Source organism: Pavona decussata, unplaced genomic scaffold, assembly GCF_977016875.1.
Source record: "Pavona decussata unplaced genomic scaffold, jaPavDecu1.1 SCAFFOLD_52, whole genome shotgun sequence".
NCBI lineage: Eukaryota > Metazoa > Cnidaria > Anthozoa > Scleractinia > Agariciidae > Pavona > Pavona decussata.
In genome coordinates, this window is record NW_028145474.1 from 469577 (window position 1) to 476766 (window position 7190).

Below are 7190 nucleotides of genomic sequence, written 5' to 3' on the forward strand. Positions count from 1 at the left end.
ACGGTTGAGGATTTGTGGGAACTGGTGCCCAGGGCCGGCCGGTCGTGATTGACACTTTGGTCAGTTCGGTTACCTGGCAACAATTCGCAACGAAAGACCACTGCCCCCAAAACATCGATCAAGTTATCTTCTTTTCAATACTCTCCTCACAGCTCTCGAAATACTCCTTATGGTGCTATTTGGGAGAATTTGTCTCAAAATTAATGCGAGACATTTAACCTTTGATTAAGCGGTCATCATTTCTTTCATTACCTTCTGAGGTAGTCAATCGATTGAAATCGATACTATTGACGAGTCTTGACAACCGGCAGAAATAGACAGAGCATCAGCAGACTATAAAGAGTTGCCAATGGTGCGTGCGTGCTGCAAATCTGGAGAGTGGACGTCTGCTCCTGCTGGGTATAAGATGGTCCGAGAAGAAATCACTCAAAAATTACCGTCACTGGAAAACTGGTGCTGAGAGGTACACGTCTTGTCGTTCCCGCAAAGTTAAGAAAGCAAGTTCTAGAACTGGCATCCTGACATTCCAAAGTGTGGTGACCGGCTATGAGTAACAACACTGTAGAAATGGAGGAGAAGTAGAGGATACATAGGTCAGAGTTCACCAATTAATTAACGAGACGAAAATAACTAGAAAATGGCTTTGTCAAACCATGACTACACCGATCTCATATCCACATATTTCACGCCCTAACCAAAATACCCCAACAAAATACATAGACCAACTCCGGTCTAAGTCGGTAGACCGTACAAACGATGATGATGATGATGATGGTCGGTTGAGGGGGGGGGGGGGGGATGTTTATCTTGATTGTGGAGACGATAACTGGGATGATAATGGTGATGATGATGATGATAACGACGACGATGACGATTATAATGATGAGGAAGACTTCAGGTAGTGGCTAGTGGTCCTTTTTCTCTGAGATCCTACACTCGAGGGGAAATGTGCTTTTGTACTCATTATGTAAATAACCGGTAAACACCAAATCTCGCAAATCACAGCTTGACCGCTCGCCTCTCGCGATTCAACGCGCCGCTGCTCACAGCAGGCGATCTTTACCTCGCCCCACCCCCCCCCCCCCCACCATCCCCAGCGCCTGATAAAAGATAATTGATTCCCTGTAGTCTCCTGACGTTGACTCTGTGGGTTGTGTGTGTGTCAGAATCAGTGGGACCGCTGCCAGCTGAATATGGTGTCCAGGAATCACACTTGCAACTTAAAAGGTAAATTTTAGCCTTAGTTGTATTAGCGCTATTTCGTGAACAAGTTTACCTGCTTATAATATTGTGTTAGTATTGATTGATACAATTTGACTTCCACATTTCTCCTATTATCTCTAAGGGCTTAATCGCTGCACGGCACTAATTCTCTATAACACTAAAAGCGCACCATTGCAAAGGTAACCATTCTACAGCGGTAGTGATATAAATTCTGTGCTGAGTTTAGTCCAGTATCCTGACGAAGATATTAATTGCCCGCTGATCTGTGACGTAAATGTAATGGAACTTTCTTGACTTGTCGGGCGCTTGGTGTGTTTTATATATTTGTATGGACTCTCAGTGTGGTTGCGCTAATAACTACGCTTTGCTTGTGTCACTATTAAAAACCGGCCCCTTTTTCAGAAGTAAGATGCTACAGCGCTAAATACCAGGCTTAGAATTGAGCGTTATTTACAGTACATACAAATTGAATCTCATTTCTCGGCAAGATTGTCAGTTATTTAGAAATAGCAGAAATCTACATGTTTTCATTGTCTGTCGTCAAAAAGTTTAAAGTACACGTGTTCTTTCGTCAGTATCCTGTCGTTTAAGCCGGTTGTGATGTTTTTCATCAGACAAGTAGATTTTAGTTCTCCACATCATCTCCACAACTGGCATCCTCAATATCAACTCCCTTTATTGCGGACACCCTCGGAACCGAGTTAGTGTTCTTAATAGCGAGCGTCCGTAATAACGGGAATTTATTTCAGTCAAACGTCTGTACTCTATTTTTGCCGGGGATCTAGCTGCTGTCCGTTATTAACGGGGTGTCCGTAATAGCGAGGTGTCCGCACAGCGAGAGTTGACTGTAGTATGAAGAAAAAAAAAAGACTAAACATATGCTGCGAATACGGGCCCGAACACAGTAATGGGCAACAGCCAACTTAACACAGCAAATATGTAACGCGATGCATCTTTTTAAATCGTTGATGCCTGCGAGAACAGACGCCTGTTCCGGCTGTTTTCACAGGTAATGAAATAACACTACCTCTAATGGATTTTTAATCGCTTTTAAAATTCGCTTGTACGTTCATCATTTTTAAGAGGAATTGAATGTAGGTGAAAAATGTACAAAGATTAATCTTAATGCAGTAAGGCCAAACTTCAAACTCTTGAAAATCCCTTGAGAGTTTTTCAGAGTCCTTAGTGAAATAACGCAGTACAATGCAAAGGATTGACTGCAGTTGCATCAGAGTGTTAAGTGCTGTTAACATCAAATTCTATTGTTTTTTAATCCTTGGCCGGAACCGAATAATCAACAGATACTTCTAATTTTATTTCAACGGCACAGTGGTATTGCGAAAAGCGATATTAATTAAATGTTAAAAAAATGCATACTAAATCATCTGCTTTGTTGACAACTGACTTCATGTTGGTTGAACATTCTTCTCCCTGAGAATGATGTATTGTTCAGTGAGTGACACAGGCATAATCGGAAAAAAAATCCGATGGTCCAATCAAGCCGGAGTCGAACCTAAGACCTTCCGATTACTAGCTCGGATGCTCTACCACTGAGCTACAGGAGACTCGTGGGAGCTCAGGCCATTAAACTAGGTTCATGGCATACACATCCTGCATACTGAAAGGATTGAAACTGGCATATGCGCAATGGAATAAATGTGATAGAATATTTTTAGCCTGGTGAATAAATGAGAATGATGTATCTCTCAGTAAGTGACACAGTTATACTCGGAAAAATAATCTGAGTGCTCCTATCAGGATTCGAACCTAAGACCTCCCGATTACAAGTTTTTTTCCGAGTATGCCTGTGTCACTTACTGGATAACACATCATTCTCATTTATTCACCAGGCTTGAAATATTCCATCACATTTCAGTATTCCATTGCGCATTCTACTTCTTGCTGCTACACCGTGCTGACGAGAGCCAACCAGCTCGAAACAGCTGTCCACGGTTGCATTTCTGACTTACGATTTGGTCTCTCACTCACTGCTGTGTTAATTTTTCTACAGCCTTGCTTACTTTACTTGTAGACCATCGGAACGGGTTAAAACTAAGGCAAAGCTAGAAGGGTCATCTGAGCATGAAAGGGTTCAGAATGACGTTTACGGCAAACGGCAAACGTGAAATATGACCACGTGACCATAATTATCCTATATTTGCCGCTCGCTGTTTTCAGTTTCTCTGTCAAATTGAGTAGTTTTGCGTTAGCATCAAAAGCCAGAATTAAATCGCACTATTCTCATCTTTGCACTCTTTATTTCAAGAAAACATAAACGCGAATCTTCGTTTGCCGTAAACGCGTCACCAACCCCTCCCCACCTCCTAAAATTGCAATAAGTAGGCTAGATTTTAGCAGCAACGGAAAGATGTAATAAAGCAAATAAAAAGAAAACCCTGTCATTTTCCGGCTTGTAGTGCCTTGTCCCTTATGAAAATTGGTGTTTCTGGCGCTAAATGGCCCCTTAGGGTATGTTTTATGTCTTTTTATTAGTATAATTACGTGAGACGTACTTGCGCATGAGTGATTTTACGATTCTTCACAACAAGTGAATAAAAATCGTATGTGCTCACCAACAGTGAAGTAATCTTCATATCTGCAATACTTTGGGGAATTACTGGCATAGCGTGGTTATGAACCACTGTCTTGCTCTCTTTGAATGATATTCTTTCTCTTTTTCTTCTAGTGCACATGCAACATGTCATTCACTGACTTCGTAACTTTTGAGAAGTTTACTAAACCGTCGTATTGTATTACCGTGGAACGCTCCATCCACTAGAAGAACATGGCAAGTGATCTAACAGTACCAATCTGCCTGGCTGGGACAGTGCTTCTTGTGTTATTCTGTACAGTTGCCTGTGTAACCAATTCTCTTCTCCTTATTGTGTTGTACAAAGATCCCTTGAAGTGTTTCAGGAAACCAATAGTGGTGTACATCACTGCGCTTGCGCTGTTAGACCTCCTTAGTGGAAGTGTTACTGGACCAGGGGTTACATACAATTACATCATGTGCGTTATGGGAGTAGACCAGTCTCCTGTGTTGAGCACATCGACCAGGATTGTCGCGATATCCGCAGAGTTCACAATCTGTACTGCAAACTTCATAACGCTGTTATTGTCGGTTGAAAGGCTCTTGGCTGTAGCTTTTCCCATCCTTTACCGCCGAAAGTCCAGCGTAAGACGAAGCGTTGTTTGTCTATGTTGTGTGGTGCTTTACACATTATCTGTCAGTTTAGCAAACCTAAGTTCGCGATGGATGAACACGCCCCTGCATCTGCACTTGAACACTACGCTACCCATGATGGCGTTAATTGCCGTCAACGTAGCACTTGTAGCTGCAGTGAGACGGCACAACAGAAACGTTCAGTTTCTGCTGGAGAACTCGGAATGCTCATCCAGCTTCAAAGGCCGTGAATCCAAGCTTAGGGAAAAAGAACGTTCTCTGGCAGTCACAACACTGCTAATAGTCACGTGCTTTGTGGTATCGATACTCCCATACACGTCGTTTCATTTCGTCATGATATACTTTCCGGAGTATAAGGAACAGGATTGGTTTTTCGTGGGGCATCGGCTTTTTCTGACATTTGTGTTTTTAAATCCTGCAGTGAACCCGCTCATCTTTAATTTCAGACTTGCGCATTTCCGTAGGGCGTTCAGGAACGTTTTCAAGTCGCGCTTGCGGGCCCGTCTTCAAGAAATACAACTCAGTTCTATAAAGTCCAGTGACTAACGTTTATGATGCGTCTTTTGAAAAGAAATATAAAGAAAACACGTCTCAAACGAGAAACTGAAGCTCATGTCCTCCTCAATATTGCTTAATCACGTCACGACTACCCACAATCGTATTAGAAATTGTTGAAATATTATAACTAAATAATTAAATTCATTTAACAAGTAATCCACTTGTCAGTCGAGTCATATATGAAGTTTTATTAAAAGCTGAGTCATTGCATAATGCAATGCCAGGCATTTGATTGGCTTAGCGGCCTTGGTATATATAAACGATAGCCTCCATTTGGCGCGAAAATATGCTCAGATATTTGTCCGCGGACATTATCTGTTCCGAGAAGCGAACAGTTTTCCGAGAGCGAGGCTCGAGGAAAACTGTGAGCTCAGTTCGAGGAGCAGATAATGTCCAAGGAAAAATATCTGAGCAAATTTGTAAAGTCAAATGGAGGCTATTGTGTTTATTATCCTTAAAATATCTTTCGCAACATGCGGGAATCGGCAGAATCTGCCATTCTGTCATGAGTCAATCACGTCAAAGTTTGTCAGCTGGCTTCCAAAATCTCCACTTCTCCACGTCAGATATCGCTTCAGTCGAAAGCATTTTTTTGGGGGAAAGGTAAAACATTTGAAAGGAAAGTAAACTTGTTTAATTCCGTGAAAGACAAAAGCAAGATACAAGTGGCTGATAAGGTTACAGGGAATCTAACTACCTCTCGAGAACAAACTAAAGATCACTAAAAGCGAAAAACTGTAAAGTATCGCATTCCGTAAAAAGTGTAAACCACCGACAACGAAACAGCCGGCGCTTTGCCGTTCTTTTCCCTTCCTTTCCTTTTCGTGTTCAATCGGAGCAATACTTTATATTGAAAATACAATTGTGGAATTTACCAGCCGAAAACGACCTGTGAAGAAATCAAGGCTGAACCTGCGGTCGAATACGACGCCACGGGTTGTTTTTGTTGGATATTTATCAGAGCGCTTTCTTTGCTTTGCTTCCCCCTGGTGGTGTGCCTTGTCGTGGCGGGGAAGCTTGTGTGACCTTACGACCCCCAGGGCTATGCCGGCGGGAGCCTTGTGCTCCTGGCAGGTCTAACCATGCCGGATTGGTCTGCGCGGTGAGGGTCCAGACTAAAGCAGCACCAACTGGGGAGCCATAATACCCCTAAGGGAAGGAAAACCCTGACAGAAAACCACCGGCCCTCCAGGTCATGGGGGTTGGGCGGTAGGCCAATCACTTGCCCCCGGAAAAAAACAGAAGATTACCGAAACTGCAATTTCTCAAGTACTAATTAGCAATGGCGAAGCTGTGGCCGTGGACGGAGGCACAACCGGACACACCATGACGTCAATGGGTGAAAGCCTACGGGAAGCCCACAGACCGACAAGGTCATTGGCAACGCCAAAATCAAGAATGCGTGTGGTGCAGACAAGAAAGGTGGACCAGCTGGGCTGAAGCCAGGACTGCAGCAAAAGACAGGACTGGTTGGAAAAAGAAAGTTGCAGCCTTATGCGCCTCATGGCGCGGAGAGAACTAACTAACTAACTTTCTTTGCTAACTTGGGGTAATCAGATATTTGCAAAGTTTTTAAAAAGTTGTACTAGTACTAATAAACAAATTTCTTGCAAAAAAAAATTTAAGAGTGATAATACTACATTAACTTTTACAATGTAATCACATTATATACTAGTAAAGGAAAAACTTGCAGAAGATAAATGTTCTTTTCCGCCCGATTCGTTTACTAGTATATTTTGAGTATATTTAACACTAGTAAATGGCAAACTAGGGGAAAAGAAATTGCCTTTTTGCCCAATATCTTTACTAGTGTATTTAAATTATACCGAACACTAGTAAATGGCGAGGTGACGAAAAATAAATGCGCTTCTTCGCCCGATTCGTTTACTAGTATATTTTAAGTATATTAAACACTAGTAAATGGCAAAATGGTGGAAAAGAAATGTGTTTTTTCGCCCGATTAGTTTAATAGTATATTTTAAGTACATTTAAAACTGACCTGTAAATGGCAAACTGGCGGAAAAGGAATGTGCTTTTTCGCCTGATTCGTTTCTGACTAGTATGTTTTAAGCATATTAAACACTAGTTACACTAGTAAACACTAGTAAACACTAGTAAATGGCAAACTGTTCACCAGCCTAGGGATCTGCTTGAGCTTGCAACTACAAACCAACTTTTTCAACTGAATGAACATTACCAAAAGTGGCAACAGGCTCGAAACATC